Raw genomic sequence first — 26,224 nt, 5'->3', positions numbered from 1 at the left:
AGAGTTTTATTGCAAACTTGTATATTACTGTATATAAACTAGTGTATCACTGTTATGCTTTAACACAGTGTTCTTTTCTTTTCAAGCAGAAAACTTCCAAAAAAACTGAACAATCACAGAAACTAAGAAATTACATTAATGCATAAGATTTAACCTACTTCTGAGAGGCTGAAATTATTGTAATTCTTAGGCTAACCCCATTGTTGTTGACATATTTGGAATAAGCATAGAGGGATGGCCAAAATTCCTAACACAAAGAAAAAGCTGATTCATTATGAACAACATACTTACTCATATTGTAGTCCTTTGATTGAATTAGGATTTTTAAAGAAAAAACTTGTGCAGTAGGATTGGTAACATCAGATAATGGTGTGACAAATCCTGTTTAGCAAGTATCTGTTACTCTGGCAAAAAGTTTTCAAAACCATTGCATTTAGAGTGGAAAATTTAATATATCTTAGTAGCAAATAGAGATGGAAATGTTTAAAAATACATGTTTTACTAGGCTGCAAACAGAAATAAGATCTATCAGTTTAGATTAATCTTTATTGTATGTTTTTTTTTTCTCTACAACTTGCCGTACATGTCCTTACTGATAGCAGGAAAAGAAATTATTTAAGTTTTGAAACACAAGAAAAAGGTAATACCAGAGTAATCTTATTAAATATTCTTGTTTTAGATGAGTTTTTTCCACACATATTTTTACATCTTTCTGATTGATAAATGTAGCAGGGGGGGCTTTGAATAATGCAGCCATTGATTAAAATACTTTCAGAACCCATGCTGATTCATAGAATGGCAACTGCTAACACTTATTTATTTTTACTCCTAATAAATATTGAGTAGAATAACATTCAGTAGAGAATTTAATTAAAACAATGAATAAAGTTCTTTGGATACATTTTAGCTTCGAAGTTAAGAATATCCTTTTTATTTTATGTTTAATTTGTACAAAAGCTCTTCCCTCTCAGCATCTGAAGAGCCTCAAATACACCACCTCTAATGTATCTCAAACTGGCAAATAAGGCGTGATTGCCTCCCAGTCTTTGACAGACTGTGAATTCTTCATTTTAAATTATCAAAAAAATAAAAATAAAAATGTTTTCAAGCTCTAGATGAAGGAAGCTTCCTGTCACTCCACAAATATCCCTTTTTTCTGACAATAAAATTCAGTTAATCAACCAAAGAAACCTAATTCTCTCAGTGTAATATCCTAACAATACTTAAGAACTATTAGTAAAAATAATATATTAACTTTTATGGTAAGCATTCTTCATTTCTTTTGAGTACTGTTGTATTAACATCTGCAGCTAACAGGAGTACTTCTAACATTCAGAGGTTCAGAAAACTAACACCAGAGGATTTTACAGTAAGAAAAAATATTTCAAAGTACTGTATTTTTCATGGTGTAAGATTAAACAAATTAATGTGAAGCATCTTCCTCTCTAATAAATACACACATTTGTAATTCTATATTTGTAGAGACTTCTTATTTACCATTCCACTCTAATGCCTATACTGTATATATGGGGTGACAAAAGACCTAAAACAAATATTTTTTGGCACTTTTTAGGTTTAAAAGAAAATGATTAGTTGTAAATAAAAAACTGTTTACATTGTTGGAATACTCAACATCGCTTGTTTGTCAGAACACACAATCTGTGACAGTTTTTCAACAGTTCTCTCGACAATTACTATAATACACCCATCAACCAAAACACACACACATATTTGTGAATAACGTAAGTGGTAAAACTGAGTCACAGCTGTAACCCCTTGGTGAGGCTGTCACCAGGTCCCAGAAAGTAAAGACTGTATAAAACACAGCTGGTATGTGTCTTCAGGATCTCTGTTATGTATTGTTGACCGTTTATTTTCCAGTACTGCATACATGTTCAAGATGAAGCAAAAAAGAATGTTCTTCATTGAAAATTAGGTGATATCAGCAACCTAAGAAAAAAACAACAACATTTTTATGTACTCAGGATTTAGTGCACGATAATTGTGTTAAATAAATTGTATAATCAATAGGTATTATATTTAAAAATGGTTATTGCTTTTTTAGCATTAACTAATCTCATATTATCTGAAGGTAGTGCTGAGATTTTGTTTTTAAATGTTAGAGGAGCTTTAGTGTAATGCTTGAACTGGTGCATTTATACAACTGTACGAAGAAAAATTGAATCTCGTTTTCCATACTGACGTAAATTTGTTTTACTGGCATATGGAATTGCTGACTAAAAAGCTTAGCTTGTTCAAAATATTATGTGACTAATATAAAGTATGTGTGAACTCAAATGGGGAAAGACACAAGCTCCTATTGTAGAAACAATGTGTTTCACAATAAACATAATTCAAGTGAGGGACTTCACTAAATAAAAAAAAATGAGCAGCTATATTTATATAACCACTTATATACCACAAAAAATAAAATTGAAGACGGTAGTATTATAGCCCAGTCCACAGAGGTCATTGTTTTAAATATATACAGTAATTCCTTTAACTAGAAATTATTAAACATATTCATTATTGTCACAGACTTCATTGACAATGACATAATTCAACTTGATTATCATTATTAATAATGTAGATGTAAAAGTAGGTGTAAAATGTAGTTTCACAAATGTGATGTGCTAAACAAAACAAACCTTTTTTAAAAAGGATTTCATATTTCTGTGTCCAAAGAAGGCTTTGTGCATTTATCCAGTGAGAGCTCTTCTATTTCCATCAGTGTAGTATAATCCAGAAAGATTATACATGCAGTGTACCAGCTACACTGTTCAAGCTTCAACGGTTTATTGGCATGGCAGAAAAGTCATTTTACAGTATCCCCAACTCTTCGTGAGAGACCGTAAGATTCCCCAAGTACCAAAATATCCAGAAGACCAGGCTGAGAAAAATGATAATTGGTCCTGAAAAAACAAAACAGTCCCAAAAGCTGAATGGAGCAAAAATCCCAAGCAAAAATATAATGAGCCCGATTACATCAAACAGGATAGCCAAGAAAAAGAAAACAAAACATCGCCCAAGTTGTTTAAAGGCCTCCATGTCAAACTGGGCTTCCAGTGGTGTTGAAGGGAGAACCAAAGAAGTGCTGAAGCCAAGTGACAGACACCTGCACTTTTAAAGACACTGGCACATGCTTATCGAAGGACAGAGCAGTTCCTCATGTCTAACATACCAAACATGTTTGTAATAACACAGACAGCAACAACAAAGAAGCATGAGAAAGGAGAGCAGATCCAAAACTGTTCTCATGTACAGAACAAAATATTTATTTCACTTTATGTAACAATTGCAAGAAAGGTTGCACAGTGTACTTTCTGTAAAAATCTATTTCTAATTTCTAAAATCTAAATCTTATTTCTAGGAACATTTCTGAAAGTTGATGTTACATGGTCCAAAAAATGATGAGTTGATTTAATTTGTGTAAATTTAACTCGCATTGATTTTGCTAATTCGTCTTTTCAGAAGAAAAAGAAATGAAATTACAAATATTTAAGAAAGTAAACTGGCTTGTAGCTAATTATTTAATACGTTTCAAGTGTCTCAAAGAGAAATGGATAAGTAACCTTTTCGAAGACAAAGGCGTGGTAATTGCCTGCAATAAAAAAATGCTCAGAATGAAGTTCAAAAGTCAAGGAAGACTGGTACAATGGCACGTACTGAATAATTTGCTTCTTCTGACTACCTATTTTAACTTCTTTTTGGATCTCAGCAGAATGTAACCCCCTAGATTTAAAAGGACATTGTCATTATAAAGGTGGACATTTCGGTATGAAAGATTAAAATGTCATGACTGTATATGTGATCCTTAGCAGGACATTGATAATGGATGTATTGAGTGCATGGGCCTATGTGCTTTTCCACCTTTTCCTTACTGTACTTCTGTAGGAAATATTGTTCAATGTTTTTTGCTTATGTATTTGTCATGTTAAAAGCCCTGTAGAAATAACCTGTGGTTTACCAACAACATACAGTATATCTTACACTGTATTTGTAAGAACTCAATATTTCATGTATTGAACTAAACTTGTGAATATAATAAGCATACTTAGTCAGGAATCTGTATGTGCTAAGCATGATCTAGCACTTTCTTCAGTTAAGATGAGATCACTTTATTAGCCATATCCAATTTCTTGCATTAGGAGTTTGTCTTTTCGCATACCCCAGCTTGCTCTCCATGAGACACAGTCACACAGACAGGGAGAGAAACTTGGGGTTAGAGAGCAGGGTCAGCCATTATACAGCGCCCCTGGAGCAGTTGGGGTTAAGGGCCTTCCTCAGGGTCCGAGTGGGGTAGGATTTCTATGTTGGCTGTGGGATTTGAACCGGCAACCTTCCAGCCACAGGCGCACATCCTTAGCCACAGAGCCACAGGTCTGCCCTTTGAAAGAAAAATATAATCAAAATCACTAATCATAACAAAAAGGAAAATAAAGCAGACCTCAGCACTTCGCACTCATCAGGTTCCTAAAACATACAAGACAAACAGGATCAGCAGTGTTCTCATAATAATTTATCAACATAGCATGAACTCATTTTAGGAAATTGTTAGAACACTAAAAATTGAAGTTAATAGTGTAAACTAAAATTACTTTTTTATTAATGTGAAGAAAACTGACAAGGTAGATGTTGTATTTTCAGCTATACTGAGCTCCTGAGTATGATAACTAGACTTGCCCTTGATTATAAAGTAGATCTTGCAACAGTGATTCAGGTCTGCTGTTTGCTTGCCTGAGACATTTTTTCTGGGCTATGAATGGAATATCACAAAACTTGAAAAGCAAGCTCAGCAGCTTTGAAGATCTCAGGTTGTTACCAGTTTAATGCTGCAGATCTCTACTTCTTGATCTGTGTACACTTTCCACTACTTGAGCAGCTCTCATCCATGTTAGCTTTGTATTCGGCCAGAATATTTTGCCAAGTAATTTTATAGGACTACTTATGGACTTTATTTTTGCTGGTGAAGTGGTAACAGTGAACAGGGTTGCAGTTAGGACAGTTACCCAGTTCAAAGGTATTATTTAAAATCAGCTCCATGTTTTACAATGTGCATACTGTCGTCATAAGTACCTACTGGTCTCAGAGTTAAACAAACTGAGTTTAAAATGGTATTAATTACTTAATATATGAGCTATAACTTTTAGAATCTCTACAGCTGTAGTTGTTGATCACGAGTAAATCACTCTGGCCCTTAGAAATGAGAAACTTGCATACTTACCAGCTGCCATATCCCGAGCAACTCACAGCTGGCAGCCCACTGAAGCTAAGCTAAGTGGTGTGAGCCTGGTCTGTAGCTGGGTGGGAGACCTCCTGGGAAAGCTAAGGTTGCTGCTGGAAGAGGTGTTAGTGTTACCAGTAGGGGTTCCTCACCCTGCGGTCTGTGTGGGTCCTAATGCCCCAGTACAGTGACGGGGACACTACACTGTAAAAAGGTACCATCCTTCGGATGAGACTAAAAACCGAGGTCCTGACTCTCTGTGGTCATTAAAAATCCCAGGTTGTTTCCCGAAAAGAGTAGCGGTGTTATCCCGGCGTCCTGGCCAAATTTCCCATTGGCGTTTACCAATTAAAACCTCCTAACAATCCCCATTTATAACTTGGCTTCATCATTCTGTTCTCCTCCCCACTGATAGCTGATGTGTGGTTGCAGCCAGAAGAGCTGCATGTGCAAAGAGATACACACTATAAGAAAAAATAAATTACAAATTTACAAAAGAAGAGTAGATACAAGTAAAGGACTGAGTCCTCTAAAACTATTCCGGTTTTGAAAAGCAGGGCGTTGCTGCTACGTATCTCAAACGTTCTGATTGAGAACTTTCTCTTACCATGGCAGTTAATAGCCAACAGACCTTTCTTAAATCTTTCTTCCCTTTATGCAAGACATTACATGAGCACAGGTTTCAGAACCACAGAAAAAGCCAAATAAACATCTGAGAGAAGTCTGAAGCATTGGTATGGGTCTGTATTTCCAACATCCCTTGTTTACATTAAGATGGAGCAGAGACAATTTGAACTTAAATGATTTGTGGTCTTAATTCACATGGATGAGAGCAAGGATGAAGCTCATACCACTCATGAGTGACGAACCACAGAACTGCTGCAAAGACAATATGATGGAGGAAGTGAGGTCACAATGCAAGTAGGTGGATTGGAATCATGATACACCAAGGTAAGAGGTGGATCTCAGGCCTTGGTTTCCCCAGACTGTGACATTCATGTGAGGAATCGCGGCTCTCCTGTGGAGCTGAGGACTTGGGCTGCTTCCCTCTTAGACCATCCCTTTTCCCGCCAAGCAGGTACCCAATCATCCCATTAACAAATCTGTATTTATTCCCTATTACCACTCTGGAAGTGTATCAACATTGAGCCCTCAGCAGTGGATCAGCTCCACGTGCAGCAGTCTGACCACAAACAGTGATCCTGACACTTCGCATATGAGTGCCTGCTTCTCCTCCAGGTCCTGATGAAGACTTAGCTTCCCACACCTCAGAAGAGCTCTTCCAGGCACTCCAAGTAGCTTTTCTTAGCTGGCCTATTCAAAGCTACCTTTCCTTCTCCAGGACTCCATCTTCGCTCCCCTTGCTGCGCCTTCAGCTACCCTTGGCAAGCTCTGGTTGAGCCTCCACTTTAATGCACTGAAAACACCCCAAAACCCATTAGCTTGGGTTCTGGACACTATTCCTCCACTGCTGCCAGCTATAACCAGCTGGACTGCAGCCTTAAGTCTACGGATTCAGCCTATACTCCTCCGCCACTGTCTGCGGTGCCTTACTGCTTTCTGACAACTTATACAGATAAACAGAAGTAGGCATAGTTAGATTGTTCCCTCCCTTCAAACTTTTATTTAAATCTCAAGTTACAAAATCTTTGTCTTTGCTTCCATACATATACTGTTTAAAATTCCATACCAAACCACTTAGTTCTGATATACACATTCGATGATGTAGTGCACGAAGTAGCTTTCTAGTCACATTAAACCAACTTCAAGGATGATTTAAATTGAGAAAAAAAATCACATGTGCCTCACAAAGTTTACATTAAATTCTTCAATTGTCTGAAAGAAATTGCTGTAATCATAATATTCAAGCTAGCTAATTATCAAGTTTGCCATGGTATACTTACAGCTCAACCAAATGAATGACAAATTGTTTGAGTTGCACTATAATGGAAAGAAAACAGACTCTTCGGTCTCTTCATTATCTGAGAGCAAAGAAGCAAGAAAATGGGATAATATAGAATTTAATTCTGGCCTCACTTTTCTTACTAATGCAACATTTGAAAAACCTTAATGTGGTTGAATTACACACCTTGGGATTATTAAAAACTCCCATTTATATTATTACATCACTCTAGCAATCAACAAAAACCCAAAACAGGAATCAAACCTGATCCATTATCAAACCATGCGACAGTCATTATCACTAGCCCATTATGGTTTAAAGTGAGCCAGAATCCATCCATTGCTGTAAAATGTTTACATTTTTTGACAAAATGACATTATTCATGTTTCAACCTGCTAATACAAACACAAGCATATTGTGAACTAGTTTCCCAGTACATTATAAATGGCTAATATTTAATCCCTTCATCATGAACAAAGAAAGAAAATGCAGTCAGTGTTTGTAATTGGGATTTGGTCAAATGGAGCTAGAAACCCAAGTTAAAGTACAAACCATTTGTGCTAGATTAAAAACACAGATTTTTTTGGAAAACTTTATTTCATTAATCTATTTCTGAATACAGAGATGACATAAGAAAATAAAAATAAAATAGTTTGTTAAATCGCTATTTACAAGCAAACAATACCAAAGACTAGAATTTACTGTATGTTATTCTATCCCTTTAGACTTCTTCAATAATCAATAGGTTTTCTTCCCTGAGCTTTGTGTGAAATGGCTTTTCAGTCATTTGAACAGGTGCATCCTGGCTGTTTTTAGGTCTTCGGTCAAACTGATCATAGGATCCAAGCCTTTTATTCACAAAACAGTCCTGTGCTTTCTTTGAAACCCCAGGTCAAAGAAGAGCATCAATGAGACCAAGCAGTCTGAAGACACCTATAAAGCAAAGAAGGAAAATACATCATTGGCCTAACATATTCCCTCCTAAATGAATGATATTTTGACATACACAACACTGATTCATTTCAGGATAGAGTATATGAAGATCCCAATCCAATAAATAATGTTCGTCTTTAATATAATGCAAATCAGAGCTCGGGGGAGAAGGGTAGTTTTGGAAAATATGTTTTGACTCTTATTTTTTTTTTAAAAAGAACCCACATGTAAAGACCCACAGAAACCCCATGACTATTATCCCACTTAATTTGAACAACTAATTGTAGATTTTACTTCATTTTTTCCATCATGCATATATTTAATGTATCCATCCCACACACTGCTTAACAATTTGTTTTTTTCTAAATAGTGAACACTTAACCTACGAACTTGTTTTTCTCATCTTACACATGAATGTTTCTTATTTGTAAATGGGTTCATGTTGTTTTGCATGTTTTTTACCTGCCTGCAAAGCAAATTTCCCATTCGGTACATTAAAGGAAGTAAATAGTCAGTGACGTTATCAGCCTTTGAAGGAGATATTCTATGGAACCAATTCACCTGCAGTGCAAGGAAGACAAATAGGTGTGGCACCAGCAAATAGCAAACAAGGAAACGAGGCCGAAATGTCCACTTCAGAGAAATGAAAGCAAGAAATTGAATCCAGCCTCTTTTTCTTAACCTTCCAGCCAGATGTCAAAAGATCAGCTTTGTTAAACTTATTAACACATGAACATCTAAAATGCAACACCATGGGAAGAGCCTTCCTAATTGCCAACTGCTTTAGAGTGCAGCTGAAAAGAAATAACTCAAGACTTAAATTATTAAAGATGCAGATTTTCACAGACAAAGCTAATATGATACCTTGTTTAAGAACGTTTACATAAATACCTTCCCATAGGATTCAAGCATCCCAACACTTTCCTAATTAACTCCGTGGGATCTTTTAAAAATGGCTTAATCAGATTCTTGTATCGTGAGGCAAATAGCACACAAACTAGCAAGTGCTCAACTCACTGTTTACCTATGTCCCTATGTAAACCCATAATAAACAAATACTAAATGAAGCTCATATCTACCAAAAGAAATGGTAACTATGCACTTTCAGGTCTGATTTCAGGTATTCTTTGCAAATATTTATGTAAAACAGCAATGGGTAGGCCAATTTACTTATTACAGGGGTAGTAAAAGAGCTGTAAATATAAACAGAAGTACTACAATAAATTGATGGGTTTAAACAGGGACAAATCCTTTAATGTTAAAATTCTCAAATAACTTCACATCAGTGTGGTTTATTAACAAATTGCCTGAATATTAAAAAAAAAAACTTTTGGAGTCATTAATAATGTCCAATAACTGTGTAATAGACATTACCATGTTCAGTAGAATAAAACTGTTTTTTTCCTCGAAAGCGTTGTTTTCTCTCTATTATTATTATTAATAATAGTACTAATAAACACCAGATTTGCACCTACAGAATTAGGTAAAGTACACCACTAGGGTTCCATACAAGTTATAATGGACATTACTCCTGTACTCATTAAATCAAAAAGTGGTGGATAAGCGGATGCAAGTTAGATCTATTATGTTTGATAGCTTGTTGCGTTTCATATCCGTTTCTCTCAAACATGAACTAATATATAGTTTAAATAATGGCGTATGAAAAACCAATAAAACATCTAATGGCTGTTTAAATAAGGCCTTGGCAGACTCAAGTGAGTACAATTTTGTATGTAGTGCTGGCATGTCTTTATCACCCAATATGTTCCCCTGACACATTTGGTACATTTGCAAGCACAATGGCTTTCTTTTTTAGAGCCAAGTGAAATATTTAATGAGGAAGCCCTCTCACTCTTGCACCAACAGCCCCAACAGGTGCCCTGCATTATGCATTAACCACAAATGCTGGTCCTGTTTTGACGAGGTAATGTATGTACCCCAAAGACCAATTAGAATTAGAAAGCAACAGTATGAATGTCATGGCAATTTAAATATTAAAGTGAAACAGGTAACATTATTTTTAACAGTTCGTTTTTTTACTTCACGTTTGAAAAACCTACAGGGTTACTTTTAAACCCTGCCAATGTTCTGAAGTCCTGAACCATTTCTACTACCCACCATTAATTAACCGAAAGCTGCCTGTTTTCCCACATAAAGAGGAAGGAATGCAAGTATTACACTCACGGTACAGGCCATTGGTACAGCGTTTATTTGGAAAGTACCTATTTCTATACTATATCACATCTTAAAATATACGGTGCACTATACGGAATAAGCAGGGGGAACATGTGACCAGTCCACAAAAGGAATATAACGTAATTGGAGTATATATTTAAAGTTTGACTATTCACAATTTCATAATGTAAACACCCCAAACAGGTTTGTCGAGTAAGTCTGAATGTATTGTTACAGGTGAAAGCTCACGTGAAAAACGGGACGCACTAGTTCCCCAGTGGTTTTGCGCAAAGCTAAATGACCACCATGAATTCTCTATTGAAAAATACCCTTTAAGCAGCCTCCCTAATACCTGCCTAAATGTAACTTTAAATATTAACAACGTTTTCCATAGAAACAAGTGGCTACGTTAACACAGCTGAGTAAAGGGTTGTAAAAAAACTTTAAAACTTACTTCATTCTGCGTCAAAGAAGCATCTCCACTTTCCCTTCTGCTATGTTCTGCAAGAGCGCTTCCGACTTTTTCAAAATGTCCAGTTCCAATGTTTTTTCTTCGCTCAGGATAATGTCTGAAGTTTTATCTAAGCCTCTGTTGTCATATCCACTGCCATCGGAGTTCTCCCACGTAATTTTTGAAGTCGAATGGGCATGCAGCGATCCGTTCCCCACGTCCTTCACTCCGATGCATTTCTTCTCTCCGGCTTCCAAAGTCTTCAGACCGCCTTGGGAAAGTCTTTCGGAGAACTTTCTCGCCCACTGTGCAAAACTGTTCTTTTTACTCGGAATACTCTTCTCTAGTTCCTCCATCGAAACCTCTATGTTTCCAGTGTACCACAAAATCCACCAGATTAGACTAAGAAAAATGACGATTGCACCAGTATAAATGAGAAAGTCTCCGAAAAACATACCACGAAGCTGCACATTGGCGAAAATTCCGATTAATAAAAGGGTAATGCCGATAACATCAAAAACAATACCGAGAATAAATAACGGAATGCACTTCCCAATACATCTCGGAGCCATTCTGTCAAGTAAAGAATTTGAGATAACGGCTGAAAAGAGGAGTTTGCCTTGTTCAGTGCATTCTTTTACGTTTACCTGGAGATCATACCTGTCCCAAGAACCACCTTCCACTGACGTCAATGTAAATTACAATATTAAACAGCCTATCCTTGGACACTTGCTTCAGGTAATAACGTCAAAACACCTGTATTTCCTTCTGAATAAGAAAGTAGTAGTAAAGTGGAAAATACCCAGTTTTCTGATCACAGTCTGTTGGTACAAACTCCTGTATGAAATTAGATTGTGCATATTATGTTACAGTTTTTGAGTGTAATGATTGTTCATTTGTAAAACGTGGAACAATTTTGTTGCAAGGTATAATACTATTAATATTAATAATAATAATAATAATACATTATTTTACACAGTATATATGCATACAGACAAATCTCTATATATTTCTTAAATGTCTTTTAGTGCTAGAGCTTTTACAATACATAGTGTGACTTAATGAATTGCCCTTGTTGCCGTTCATTTCTTGTGATTCACTTGGTGTGTGCCGAAAACTGTTAGGATATATTTTCAGCATTCTCTCTCTGGAGGATGGCATTTCCAAGCAATATCTGAGATGTTCAAGTCTGACCACTTGTTCATATAATTTGTTTCCTGTGTCCATTCTTTTTATCCACCAATATTCTGATAAACCTTCACAGTTTTAACAAATTCAACAAACCGCTTTGGTATACATTTCACTATACATAGTTGTATTCATGATTTTAAACTCCTTAGTAAAGGACATTGGAGATCAAATAAAATAGGACACCAGCCATACTTGTTGTCTGGCCTTTTTTAGTCCTTTTCAATTATCTATGTCCCCTTTATTTTCTCATGTCCTTTTTTTTTCTTTCAGGCAACAAAAACTTTTCACTAAATGTACTCTAAACATATTCTGAATGTGAGTAATATCAAATTGTTTTTAAAAGAGGTCAAATTCAAATGGCATGTTTTGATTTGAAGTGCCACTCAAACATGGAGAGAACTTTCTATCTCCACACAGACTGCGGAGGTCCCAACCCCAGAACTGTGAAGCAGCAGTGTTCACTGCTATGCTCCCTTGCTATCCAGGCCACAAATGAAGGTTCATTCAGCCGATCGAGCTCCAATGGCTTGATTTCTCTTCAGTCCCATAGCAAGTATTGGTCATATTGGGAATTAACATGGCAGTGGACAATTTGAAGTAGTCAATCCAATTTTTGGATTGTATGTTCAACTTGTATGTTATTGTGATATGGTAGAAAACTGGAGCACCTGGTGAAAACCCACTCATTTTTCTTTCATCAGAGAACTCCTTTCCCATTGCAGAGTCACACATGTTGTGAAGAAGACAAAAACGACAGGATGCAATTTGATTCCATTTGATGTCCTAGGACACTGCAGCTTCATATTATAATTTCCTTCACAAAACATACCTAATCTAGTTATTTCTTATTTAAATAAATTGACCATAACAATCAATGGTTGCTCCATCTTTTACACAATGTGTTTATTTGCATCACATTTTGACACATACCATATGTTGTTAGAATTACCAAGTAATTGTAAATGCCATGTTAAAAGAATCACCCCAAATGATTTAATGTATGAAACAGACAAACAAGGTAGGAGTTGTGTGTAATTGCAAAAATAAAAGTTAGAAATGTCTATTAATTTTCATGATGATTATATTGAATAAAAGCTCTCAGCACTGGTTTGTAAACACCAATTTAGATAAACATGGAATGAACAAGGTAATCTATTTTTTCATTTCACCTTCTCTACCAATGGTACAAACAAGTTCCACAAACCTGATGTTTTAATTTTAATCCTTTGTAAATGCTTACAAAGTTGATGTGTATATTGATTAATGCCCATTTGTTTCAAGTTGATTCATGCCCATTTGGAATGTAATCTGTCACTGTAAAACGTAAACAATAAGAATCACATTTAGAAGATCAAACGAGGATTTCCAGTAAGGTTTTGTAGTTTCTATTTCTACATTGCTACGAATTAAATCTGTCCTACAGTTTTGTCCCAAAACACCCATGATAGAACTCATGATATTTTTCTTCTGGAGCACATCTTAGAAATTTCTGGAAAATCAACTAATCCCCACTTACTGTAATATAAAATTCCACACTATGTCACATTGATCCAAAAATGTAGACTCATTCGAAAATATTAATCATTATAAATCTTCATTGGTGTTATGGAACATGACCAAACAATTCAGATAATGTCCATTTGTAATTCCAGATAGAATGTGGATAATATTATACATACTTTCAACTGGAGAGCTGTGCCAGCTTGAGTTGGCTGCAAATGAACAAGTAAAGGTTTTATTTCAAACTAAAAAAGAGAATGTTTCAGCTGTTGAGCCTTCTTCAGGTGTGAGCTTGGTTTCAGGTGTGAAAGCATTGAATGAAACTTTCATTGTTCTTTAGACACACTCTGACTCTTTGTAGTGAAAGGTGATTAGAGTAACAGTTTTCTGAAAAGTATGCATAGTACAACTACTGTGTTTTTTCTCAGTTCTTTATAATACTCCATGCCTTATTCTTAGATACTGTAACAGCAAAATCTTTGAGTGGAGCATTTGGACATTTTGCACTTTATTAATAGGCTGATATGTGAGGGTAGGGGAATAACTAATCCTTCACAAAAGAAGGATTACGGAAATGTGCTCAGAGAACAGGAACGTTTTTTTTTGTGTGATTCTCCTTCTCATATCAACTGGAGTCCAGCACAAACTGCATTAAAAGCAATCCATGAGCTATTTCTGCAGGAGCCTGATTTGATTCAGTTGGTTGAAACTTGAGAATTAGGCCGGTAACAACAGGCATACTTCTATAACTCTACTTTTCACAGAGCAGTACAGTTATAATTCAGGAACAGGAAGTATATTACACTCATGGAAAGATTAGATAACAAAAGACTGATGTATTTCAATGAAAAAACACAATCTGCTGAATCATCGTAAAGTGGAAAACATACAAAACACCTTGCCAAATAGAGGTTTAATACATTAAACCTACAGATTTTAATTTACAAATTAGAATTTAAACTTCAGATATTTGTGTACTTCCAAAGAGGCAATACCTTTTGAACTAATATAATGTCTTGAAAACTAAACTTAAAGTTTCCTGTCCAACCATGTGGATTTAGGGTAATACACAGACACTCAATAACAATAACGTGAGATAAAGGTACAAAAACAATCTTGTGCAGTTATTTCCATCTTACATCCTAAGTATTTCTGCCCAGTTTCATCCTAGAAACAAAATACATTTTTACTGTTTTCTGTCCTAATCTACAATGTCACTGATTTGTAACATTAAGAAAGAATCTTAAGCAGCACAGCGAAAGTTGAGCAGCAGTGTACTGTTTTTAAATAATGATTTTAAAAATGCCATTGATATCAAACTTTGGTTTCACCTTTTGTGATAAGGAAAAAGTAGTCAAGATGGAGATGCAACATTTGGATGACAAGTAAATGCTGAGCACACAACATCATATCCCTGTGAAGCCATTGTCAGTCGCATTTCATTTAATCCATTAATCAATTAAGTGCTTACGTCTCGATATTTTTTAGCAACACAGGATGAAATATTGATCTTCATAGCTGTGTTCTTCCTGTGAATGTACTACATACTGACATTTCAATCTGTACACAAGTCTTTTGAACACTGCAATTGCAGCTTTGAAATTCTGGATTAACGCACCACCATTTGCAGTAGATTTGTCCTCCAGAAAAGTACCAGTACTTGAGACTGAAATGGTTTCTTTAAAGAATACTGTAGTATTTTAAAAGACAAGCTCATCAGTATGGTTCTTATTTATGCAGTTGCTATTTTCAGCTTTCTATGTTGTGGGAAGGTGGAGGGTTAGTTTTAAAAGTAATGGATTCATAACTATTTTAGGTCCTAAATATTATAAGCATAACTCTTTTTTGTAGCTCTTGGAATGGAATGGGTTTGTTGTCTGTAGCTTCTTATTTCATGCTCAGCTTTCAAGAGATTGCCTAATCCTTCTTCCCAGGTTTGAGAAATCTCCATTCGAATATCTATGAAACATAACCTTCCACACCCAAATGCAAGGTAAGCATAACAGACATCTCATAAGTGGAAGAATGGAGGTTTATAATAACTGAAAAGCCTTTTTACTGATGATTGTTTTCTCTTCTCCCTAATAATGGGAACCCACACCAGTCCAAAAACCAGAATCATAAGCCCAATGGACAGGAAAGCTGGTCCGAGGAATTCTGTGGCATTTCTGTATTTGTCTGCAAAATACATGGAACTCAGGATAATTCCAGATAATAAAATGGCCCCGCCTGCGGACATAACAATGATGGGTTTTTGATAGGTTTCCCAGGCACTGCGGGACTCATTGGTCCAGAGGGATTCACTCCTTGACAGGCTGAATATTGTGCTCTCTGTCTGGAAGGTCAGCAAATCATTAGATTCTGAACGGGACCTCTGCCCCAAGGCAACACTTTCTGTGCTCATCTCCATAGCCTGGCGTTCCCTTTTCACAATGCAGATAATTCTCCTGCAAGAACAATACAGCAGTCAGCCAGATTAACAACATTCTGCAGTTAAACATGGTGATATGTAAGAGGAGGCTTTCTTCCATGATAAGGCTGATTCATGTCCTGGCTTGGCCAAGTTGTTAGTTTACAATAATAAACAACAGATGCTACGATAGATGAAATTAGAAGGTATAATTGAGAACTGATAGTCAGTGACTTTGATAGTCATTTCGTATTGTTATCTATTAAATAGATTAAATTGTTCTGGGAAGTTTTTCAGATTTTTCACATTATAAGTGTGCAATCATTTTGTTTGTATATACATTACTGTATATTCACTGGCCACCAGCTCTGACAGCTGGCATTAGCCACAGTGCTTCTGAATAAAATATAAAAGCACATTTTAGAAAAAGATAACCCTTTTTACACAGGTCACACCAGAGATATCACACAGACGTACAGTAATAGTGGTGGGAAAGAATAAATATTTGAACAGCCCATGAAATATTAAAATATTTCTCTACAGCACTCTACATTTACTGCAAATGGTTCTTTATAGCTAATACTGAAAGATTTAATAATGAATTTAATCTTAAAGATGTAGACGTGATGTAGACATTTTCTCTGAATGATTGCATATTTCAGTTATGTTTTATAAGGAAAGATCATGCAATATTTTCAGGAACTGATTGACTATATGCTGCACAGACTATTATTATTCCAATCAGATAACAAAGAGACAAGCAGTGATGCAGGAGAGAAGGAAAATGTTGACTAATGAAAGCTGGTCCAAAGGCATTGTGCTGTGCTTAATGACATAGAGGACCTACAGTATACTCCTCCCACTCGGGTGTAAGTAGTTGCAGAGGAGCTGATCTTCACATCCTAGTCCAGACCAAGCCCAGAGTGACTTACTATCTGTTTTGGGAATTCATTGATTTGCCTTTGTGGTACAAAGATGATAAAAGCCTGAGGTTTTCCTACAGACCTGGCTGGGGAGGCCAATTAAAACATTTTTTTTCTAGAAAAAATAACTTATTTTGTGGCAGGAACAAAAAGTACATTTTTCCATGAACATATAAATGCACTCTTATATTATTGGTGACCTGTAACTGCTAAATATTTAGAAGGAACAGGCTCTATGTCTTAAACCTTTCTCAAGTGATATTTATTAGGGTACTGTATGTTTATTTCTTTTTGTAGTAGTAAAATATTTTAGAGCTCCACCCTATGCATGGATACTGTTTACAATAGAAATTATAGTTCTTGGTTAGTTTTTTTTTGCTTAACTTAAACATTTAGATAAAATAATAATTAATATATAAACATCTTTATAAAGAGTTTTAGCATAAAAATCGAAAGTTTAAAGGCAATATAGTATCAATGAACAATAAGAACCCATTTGCTTCTTACATTCTACATTCCTGTCTCATGCAGATTTGTTTATTTATTTTTCTGGGTGTATGAGGGACTTTGACTCAATTCATTAAGTTAATCCATCCACTCATACCTGTGTATTGTAACCAAGCCCATAAAAATAACCTCCATTCCAACAATATAATCCTGAAACAAATTAGTCCTGTTGTTTTGTTGCTGCATCAATTGAAATACAGAAAATTGAGAAAACATCCTTTATTTTTGTGTCCTTCAACTTAGAGCTGTTATTTTAAGTATTTATAATTTAGTTTCTATATAAAATATGCAATATTTGAAACTTTTGCATAATACAAAGAAGAAATATCGAAATATTTTGAAAGAAGCAATCTTTAAATCACTACATATGTTAATTGAAACAAAATCTACTGTCTTTTAAATGAGGGTTTGGATTGTATATCAACTCACACTACTACTGTATCTAAGAAGCATTGGCTGCTAGAAATCTATCAGAACAGAATAAAAAGTGTTGTTTTGTTTCTGATATTAATCCTTTGTAGGGTGTACACAACATGGGCCTGACATTTTTTCTAATGTTATGCAGGAGCTTTAAGCAGGAGAAAAAGGGAACTAAATCTGTGATCAGCAGTTCTAGAATTTAGGTTTTAAGACCACGCCTTGTGAAGGATGATATTACTTAACAAAAGAGAGTATGCAAGAAGACTATATGTTATTGATAAAGCCTTTGTAACTCTGGAGACCAGGATCACCTTATTTAAGAAATTATCAAAAATTATTTAAGACATTATCGCTGAATTTGACTGTTTTCAGTTTTGAGGCATTTACATATTTCCAACAAATTAGATTAAAGTATCCATACCGCGATTAAAAAGTTTTTTTAACAAATGGTACCAGGATATGTGACATAGATTAACAAATGAATAGTAAGAACAATAACATTAGTTTTCTACAGTCATTCCCGATATAAAGAATTCTACACTACATGAATTCATTTGATCCTATAACTGGATTATATAATATCTGACACTTACATGTATTGTTTTGTTGAAACTTCCTGTGCTTGTGTTCCAGAACTGTTGCAGTTATTCCTTCATCTGTCAGATAATAAGTTCCTTGTTCTGCCTTGAGAGAATCCCATGTGCTGCCTTAGGGATCACATTTCATAGTCTGTAGAATAACAGTGCCCCTGCTATTTTGCACACTTCCTCTCTAAAGCCTCTTGCCTCTTCAGCTAATGATCAAGTCAGTGTCAAGCATTTGCAAACTCAAATGGGCTTCTCAAGTCATTTGTCAATAGCAATAACACCCCTCTTCAGTCCGTGTCTCCTCCTCCCAGCATCCATTTGGTTGTTGTGCTGCAGATTATATGACCATCTTGAAAGATGCAGCTGGAGTGCCCCTCAGTCCCTGAACACATTCACTAGTTACTGTAAACTCTCCCACCTGTTTAGGACTACTTATCACATCTGAAGGTGAACCCTTTAGTCCTGGTGTGATGGTAAAAGCAGAGTTAAAGCTTGGTAAAGCATAGGAAAGAGCAGTGAGTCATATGAAACCATGGCAAAGCAAAGTAAATTATAAAAGCACATAAAATCTACAAATCTACCATGGCAGACTTCCATAGGATTTTATTCAGTTTCTCCAAAGACTGCAAAGTGAGCTGTGTATTTTTTTATTTAACTCTCCTGATTATTACATGCATGCAATTTACCTGTCAATATCCATCTTTATTACCAAAGAGGTAATAAAGTGTAATGTTCATAATTGAAAAGTCACACAGTAGCACAAGGTATGGACCAGCAAAATACAAAAGGTTATACAGTAAAAAGAACAATATATAATAGTCACAGTAAATACAGAAATCAATAATAAAATCTACTATATAAGGGAGTCTGGACACACATACATTAACATACCACTTATGTATGCAAAAATATTGTATGTACTCTATATTCAGTACAAGAAACAAATTTCAGGTTTACATTAAAAAACGTGTGTGTACGTTTCCTGTGAGTATTTAAGCACCCAGGTGTTTTCAAGAGCAAGCAAGCTGCTGTAAATTAGGGGGATGAAAATATTAGCTTTGGAGGTTTCACAATGATTGATAACAGAACCACCAGAGTTATAATCCCGCTTTGCATATACAAAGTTGAAGTGATCAGCTATGAAAAGCTGTTTTACCCTCTATTACCTTGACATTGTTTCTTTGACCATTGAAACTGGAATGTAGATGTATTTTACACTGACCACATAGCAATTTGCTTGGTCATTAGGATATATCAAAACTCTAAACGATGTTTCAAGTAAGATCCATACACTTTTATCTTTCAGAGAAAGCAGTGCCAACTAAATTGATAATAAAACACATTTTATCTATTTCACAAGCTATATTGTTTCATCTCAAATTACATAACATGGTCAGAACTTTTGACTTCCTTGACAGATTATATTTGTGCCCAGTTCAGTTTAGAATAACTTTCTCTATATACACATTATTGCTATATTTTTTAATCAACAGAAAAAAAACAATGAACAGTGTTAAGATATTGCAATATGGTAGCAAACAACTTCAAACTTAATTTAAGGATTGTTATTAATAATAGTACGAACAGTGGTTAACATTGGTACCTTGCAATGCTGGGACCTGAATAAATTTTGGTTTTTACAGTATATGTTCTACCTGTGTTTGCATGGGTTTCCTCTGAGTGCTTCAGTTTCCTCTTATAGTCCAAAAAATGGTGGTAGGTTAATTGGCTTCTAGGAAATTGGGCTCTGGAGTGGGTGTGTGCAGGTTTGTGTGTGCCTTGCGATGGACTGGCGTCCCATCCAGGGTGTATCCTGCCGTGCGCCTGTTTATTTCAGGGATAGGTTCCAGCATCCCCATGACCCTGTATTGCAAGAAGCATTAGAAAATAGATGGATGGGTTGCATGAACAGCTCCTGTATTATGTCTCAATAACATTATATAGTTGTAAACAAAATCAAACAAAATCGTTTAATTACATTCGATAGGAAATTTCCATTTAATTGCAAACAATTTTACATTTTTTTTGTTATACCTTTTTCCAGACAACCAATTGAATTGATACAAGACAAATAAGATGTTCCAATATTTGGCAGAAACCCAGTGTAGGAGTAGCGAAACTGTCTTATTGTTAGTCATTCAAGCAGCTCAGGATTGGCTCTTGTCTTTAATTTGTCAGATTTTATTAAACTACTAAATAGATCAAAAACCTCTGTGAATGTTTTCTCATGGACAGTAGCAGTAATGCAGTAAAATTGCATGCATCACCTTTCCCCCTTAACCATTATGATGAAGAAAAGAAGTGTACAACATGAACATACCATTATGTAATGACACTTTTTAGAAATTGCAGTGAAGAAAATGAAAAACCTCAGTTTCAATAGGTTATAAAATAACTTCTATTTTTTTACATTAATTTGATTTTGACATAGAACAATTTTGTTCATCAACACCCCCCTCCCATTACCATCTCTTCACACAATATGGAACAGAAAACCTCCCATAATGTAATCGACAATTCAGCATATTGGTACAACTGGTCATTTGAAAGACATTACAGGTCGTTAGACATTATAGTATGGTAAGAGTCTGTAGGTTTGAAGATTTTGGTTATTACTGACACCTTCTGGTGTGTGAAAGGTACAGGAAAGTATATTAATTTAATTGCCATTCCCTGGAAAAAATGTAAAAAATTGTAGAATCCCCTTCAGGACATTTCATGGCATAAGAGGTGCTAAAGCATTTTGTCCCATACAAAATGCAATACATTTACAAATTGCTGCCTAAGGCAATTATAAACCTTGCGTAACATAAAATATTAACATTATAAAAAGCACATAATTACATAACTAATGTCATTCAAACTTTAGACTGTTTTTATTATTTAGTACAGTTAAAAAACAGCCATATAGCTGTGTCTATGAATTGAAAAATTAATCACCTGTCTACATTTTTTGTTTATTAAAGGTTAATGCTATTTTATTGCGTGTCAAATGGAATCAAATTGAATTTGTTCAATTTTACAACTAAAATATCCCTTTTGTATGTAGTGTGCGAGATGTAATAAAAAAATCATGCACTTGTTTTTTAGTCACACAGCCATGACTTATTAAAAATAATGTGATGAGCAAGTCCAGCTGTGAAATATAGAGAAGACTTCATAGCAGTGATAAAAAAACCCACACAGTGAGACAGCTGCAAGAAAAAGGGTAATTTTGCTTAAGTTTGCAAATCAGCAAAATTGTCAGGAGAGAATCAGGCAAGCTCTGATGGTAGGGAAGACATCACATACTGTATAAGGGCACAGGGAGTACTGAAAATATGGATGGCCTTTGGCTATTGAAAGTGTTTATGGGGCGTACTGCAATGAAATTTAAAACAGATGGGTGTAGATGTGATAGTTACACAAAACCAGTGTGACAAAGGCAAGATTATTTCGCAAAAGCTAGGGTGACAGCTTAGAAAATGAGAAAGTAAACAGGAAAGGTCACCCCTGCAAAGGTGACAGAAGCAAATAACACAAGGTGTCTCACGTTTCAGAAACATACCGCTTAGTCACATCCAGCTTTTGAAATCCTATGGGTGTACAAACAGATTCACATGGTATGGTTAACTGATACACCTCGCAGCATTCTCCAAAGCTACAGTTTTTCAAGGGTTAGAGAACTAATATGAACTAAAATAGTTTGGTGAAATCTTAATTAATGCGGAGAAGAGGGCTATTGATATGCGTCCTTTAATGAAGAAGTGAGTCTTGGAGCTGCTGGAAAAGTGAAGATGGGGTGGAGGGAGGGATTTGAAAACTAAACAAAAATGCAAGTTAGCAAGAAGTGTGATATTTCTACGTGAGTAAGCGTGACTGCGTGAAATCAGGGTTTGACTTCCTCCTGTCCTTTTGTTTAAAACTCCATAGGTGATGCACAGCTGTTTACAGTGCCCAGATGCAAACGAATTTCATTGCACTGATGTCCAAGGAAACAGCAGAGCTATTCGGCATCGACAAAATCATGTGCCAATGAGCCGATGAACTGATAATAATTATTAAATAGCTACTATTTTTTTTAAGGATAGATCTTTTATATTGCTTATGTATTGCTTGTGTATACCGACATCTACTGGCATAAATATGATACAGCAATATAATAAAATCCAAGCAGAGAATGTCAATTGCTGCATATAAAGAAACAATTTCATATAGACTGCCTTTGTAGTATAGGACAAAATAATAGGCCTCATCTGAACTTAATTGTAATCATTACTGATGTCATTTCCTCAAGTGAAAACAAAACTACTACAGATGAGCCACTTTTCTCCTTTGCATTAATATCATGCATCCCTCCTGAATCCCATCTCCTGCTGTGCAGCTGCCCCTTGGTCACTCCTCACTCGGCATGGGGGTCCCAAACTCCTCATCCTTTGGCTAGGAGGTTGGCCCTTGGCCAAGCAAGTTAAGCCAAATTTACTATAATTAAAACACTCAATGAACATTTTCAATATACTTAATTATTGGGTGTTGTTATTTGTTGTAAAATAGAATAAGGATACTATTTAGCTCACCATACTTGTTGGTTTATGAGGAGCCTAATATTCTAAAGCATCGAAATATGTTTTTGACTGATCCCATCTTTAACAATGGGTATTATGCTTCAGAAAACGATAACTCTTAAACTAAAGATGTTACTCCTATTTTCTGTCCCAAAAGGACCTCATTTTCATTTAGACTCCTATACCTTTATCTGTGTCATTTTTTACCCCAAAGTAATCCAGCAGGCTGAGATCAATACTTTTTCCTGTTTTGAAGACTTGCGTGAAATCCCATCATAATTCTATTTGTTTAAAACAGAAGAAAAAAACAGATCCTTTTAAAACAGATCCTTTATTCCTTTGAGACCAGGGATAATCCTTTGTAGGAAGTAATAATAATAGTAATTGCTTACACTTATATAGCGCTTTTCAGGACACTCCACTCAATGCGCTTTACAGGTAATGGGGATCACCTCCACCACCACCAACGTGCAGCATCCACCTGGATGATGCGACAGCAGCCATAGTGCTGCCACACTATGACAGCAGCCACACATCAGCTATCAGTGGGGAAGAGAGCAGAGTAATGAAGCCAATTCATAGATGGGGATTATTACGAGGCCATGATTGATAAGGGCCAATGGGAAATTTGGCCAGGATTGTATATACAGGATTGTAAACAGCCGAAGGACGTTTACAGTATAGTGTCCCCGTCGCTATACTGGGGCATTAGGACCCACATGGACCGCAGGGTGAGCACCCCCTGCTGGCCCCACTAACACCTCTTCCAGCAGCAACCTTAGTCTTTCCCAGGAGGTCTCCCATCCAGGCTCACACCTGCTTAGCTTCAGTGGGTTGCCAGTTGTGAGTTGCAGGGTGATATGGCTGCTGGCTTTAATGTTCTCCTCCCAAAAGGGTGACTAAAAATAACCACAATATTGTAAACAAGGTCTTACTGACACAACATATTTCTTTGCAGCCTACAAATGCTGACGCAGCTACCCACTTGAACTTATACTGTATGTCCTTATACTTCCCTTTATTTCAGTTCTACACTTTTCACAACGTTCATACTGTATACTTATTCTCTTTCCCACAAATCCCTAAACAGATTAGAGACAAGTCACTGCATAAATATGTAAATCCTTTTCATGAGTTGCTTCTTAAATTCCTGTACCACCCGGATATTTACAATGTGAAGTTTTGGAACCTGCAAAGTAATGTTTTAGAACTGAAGAAAATTAATTTAATTTACCACTGTCAGACCAGTACCAAATAGTATTTATTATTTTTGAATTGTGTTTTTTTACAGCAAAAAATATACCAAAATGAAGACCATTCCAAAAACTTTGGCGGAGCAGTGATTCTAACAGAGATCTTTTTAATCATGCTACCTAAGACCAAACTTCTCTGTTCTGTTTTATACACATTACCCAACTTTTAATTTGTGTTCATGAATTACCTAGATCTCCCGCAGCTTGTCAAAGGCCCTTTTTTAAATCCAAATATACTGTACTTATATCAATTGCAACTGTTGTATATTCAAAGAAATCTGAGCCGTTCATTAAGCAGAATATACCTTTTGCTAACTGTACTCCAGAAACGTCTTGCAATTCAGTTAATCTAATTTATTTCTCAGAAAAATCTCCAAAACCCTAAATACATTCAAAGTAGACTTAGTAAGAAGAATTATTCGATTCTAGCTGCCAGAACAGGTAATATCTACTGAACAAATATATAACATATATTATGTATAAAATATATAACAAATATCTACTGAACAGATGTAAACATTTTAGGTGTTCTGCACTTAGGACCTGGTTCATGCAGAAGACTTAGGTGTTTAGGTGACAGTAAAAAAATAAACTGTTTACAGCCTGTCTATTGCCCGAGGTACGTTGAGCCGGACATTCCCTCTGGACTGTGATGCCCTAGCTCTTGGGTCTGTAACACCTACAGTGTCTGCCCCTGTGCCCTGGGGTACAGCACTAGTGGTAACATCCAGACGTTTTCGGTATGAATTCGGTATAAATAATGCTGTGAAAAGCCTTTTAACAGTAATATATAATGTTGCACTGTAAACCACATGGGGGCAGCATATCCTCAGGGCTGCAGATTGTATCAGACAAATTGATTAGCAATGTTTATGGATTAAAACCTATGGAATATTTTGCTGAAAAAACATATTATATATTTGATTGTTTTGACTCGGCTTGCATGTATTTAAAGGAAATTCTATGAATGAGTGAAATTCTGAATTTTATGTTCTAAACTTTTAAAACAGCTAAAATAGAGAATATTTTTGGTGTGTTTACATGTTTTCTAGAACAAGAGCATAGAAGATAGTTATAATTGAAAGGATCCATACCCTCTTCTTGTCCATTAATGTATTTGTAGGTAGATGTACATGTTAAGTTTGCTAAGTGTTTGAAAGGGATGGAAAGGATAGTAATGTTGTAGGATTGTTTATCTTTGCTTTCTGGGCCTCTGACCTGATGAATTCTGTTTGTGTTAGCTTTAGAAGGAGCTTTCTTTTTTTACTGGTATGTGTTTTGTATTGCCTCCACACCCTGTAAGGTGTACTGAAAGGGAATTTCAATTAAACCATTTTTCACCCGTAGGATTTTAAATGCATACTTAACTACATCAAAACCATACATACCTAAGTGGGATAACCTGTATTTTCAGAGGAGTATGGCAGTTAAAATATTTGATCTTTCATTGATAGTTTGAATAAAGCTAAAAAACAAATATAATATCACATATATTGAGGGTGAAGATTGCTGTTCTTTAATTCCTCATGATTTCACTGGTGACATTGAAACATGCTGAAAGTCAGTGATCTGAGTCTCAGTAACACTGGCAATTGGATCCAAGTAAAAAGATCAGTTTGAAAAGAATTTACCATTGTGCAATCTAAACACTTTTTATACAACTTATAATAATTGAAGTACTTGATACTGAAGTACTTAAATCTAATTATCAACCCCCTAAAATTGGATTTTTTTCTGGGAATATATGTCTATGTGCTATCAGAATTAAAAAAACATAGTTATGTTCAAAAGTTCATAAAACATAAAATAATTCATTTTTATCTTTGATGTCTTATACTTAGTTTTTGTGCTTACAGTCTGAACTTTTGTCATTATAGGCTATGGACATTGGGTCCTGTGAAGTGCATGTTTATACTGTGCTAAGGAGCTGATAAAGTGAGCATACTTATATTTTCTCCATAAACTGTTTCAGATCAGTATACTGTTTGTACAGGATTTAACACAATTTAACACAATTTTTCCAAAAAAAAAACATTTTTTTCATTAAAAGCCAATATGTTTTCTTGAGCTACTTTGTTTTTTTTTCATAAAGATATTTGAGTAAGTAGGTTATCCCTTCAAGGGGATACTTTATAATCCACTCCAATAAAGAAACTTTGAAAAATGCATCTGTGCTTTCTGGCACAGTGGCTTTACTCTACCT

General features: G+C 35.5%; 1 long non-coding RNA gene across 1 annotated transcript; it reads right to left on the bottom strand.

The window, feature by feature from the left end:
- Positions 1 to 806: 806 nt before the first annotated feature.
- LOC138241269 (uncharacterized) lies at positions 807 to 3,108 on the bottom strand. The gene is made up of 2 exons (XR_011190478.1): positions 2,649 to 3,108; positions 807 to 1,950 (listed from the first exon to the last, which is right to left on the bottom strand). It is a non-coding gene; the product is annotated as an uncharacterized lncRNA (long non-coding RNA).
- Positions 3,109 to 26,224: the final 23,116 nt, after the last annotated feature.

The sequence above is a fragment of the Lepisosteus oculatus genome, chromosome 9 (genome assembly GCF_040954835.1).
Source record: "Lepisosteus oculatus isolate fLepOcu1 chromosome 9, fLepOcu1.hap2, whole genome shotgun sequence".
In the NCBI taxonomy this organism is placed as follows: Eukaryota; Metazoa; Chordata; class Actinopteri; order Semionotiformes; family Lepisosteidae; genus Lepisosteus; species Lepisosteus oculatus.
Note: the sequence above shows the minus strand (reverse complement) of the source record. Positions and strands in the feature narration are given on the sequence as shown.